Genomic DNA, 1,321 nt, shown 5'->3' with positions numbered 1-1,321 from the left:
ATCCTTGATTTTCCACTGATTTATGATGATATTTTCTTGCTGTCTTTGTCATTATACTGTAATCTAGGTAGAAAGAGGCTCATATTAACAGGTTGCAAGAATCAAGATGTGAACATCTTGGGTGAGGGGGCATTATTCTGTCAACCACACTTTTATAAACCTGTTCAAGTTTATTCACATTGCTTAATGTGATTACTTTTAAAATTAGTCAAGAGAATAAAGGTGAAAAAATAGAATCCTACTGTTTTTTGTAATTATTTATATAATTATGTTTATTGACACTTTGTGCATGTTTGTGTGTGTGTGTGTGTGTGTGTGTGTGTGTGTGTGTATTTGAATTACTGTCTGGTGCCAGCTGTTTTCAGCTTGATAAACTTCCTTTTGTATTTCTTGTAAGAAAAATTCAACTAGTAACAGATTCTCTCAGCTTTTGTTTATCTGGGGAAGTCTTTATTTAGCCTTCATTTACATGGCTCTTTGAGCTATCCTTCTTGGAGTTTGATGAGCTTCTTAGATAAGTAAATTATTTTTCAATAAATTTGAGTAGTTTTCAGCTATTGTTTCTTTGAATATTTTTCTTCTCTTTTTGTCTCTCTCCTCTCTTTCTGATACAACCATTGCGTATATTTTGGCATGCTTAATGGTGTCCCAAATTTCCCTGAGGCTCTTCTCATTTATCTTCATTCATTATTTTTCCATCTGTTTTTTGTATCTTCAGTTCACTTATTCTTTCTTCTGTCAATTAATATCTACTTAAAAGCCCCCTAGTGAATATTTTTTTCATTTCAGTTATTTACTTTTCTACTCCAGAATTTCTTTTGTTCTTTTTTCTTATTTCAATTTCTTTATTGATATTCTCCATTTTATGTGACACTGTCATCATACTTTTATTTCTTTAATTCTAGTTCCATTAATTCCATAAAATGGCTTACAATAGTCATCTTGAAGATTTTTTTCTGATAAATCTGGACATCTGCTTACGCTCATAGGAAATTTCTGTTACCTTTACAGCATATAGGTTAAATATTCCTGTTTCTTAGCATGTCTCATATTTTTTCATTAGAAACTAAAAACATTTTAGATATATGTTTTAGCAACTCTGGGTACTGGCCCTGCCATTCCTCCAGTCTTTTTATTGTTTTGTTTATTACATTAGTGACTCACTGGATTATTTTGGTGAAGTCTATTTTCCCTCACACAGAGTTGATCCTCATTTGATCCTTAATAGGGCACAGTTTGGGCTATGCCCACAGTCATCCTGAGATAGCAGTGGTTTTGGTAGGGCTCTCTTCTTCTCTTTCCCTGACTGTGTTCACTTGCT

The sequence above is a fragment of the Kogia breviceps genome, chromosome 17 (genome assembly GCF_026419965.1).
Source record: "Kogia breviceps isolate mKogBre1 chromosome 17, mKogBre1 haplotype 1, whole genome shotgun sequence".
NCBI lineage: Eukaryota > Metazoa > Chordata > Mammalia > Artiodactyla > Physeteridae > Kogia > Kogia breviceps.
This window is presented reverse-complemented; position numbering follows the sequence as displayed.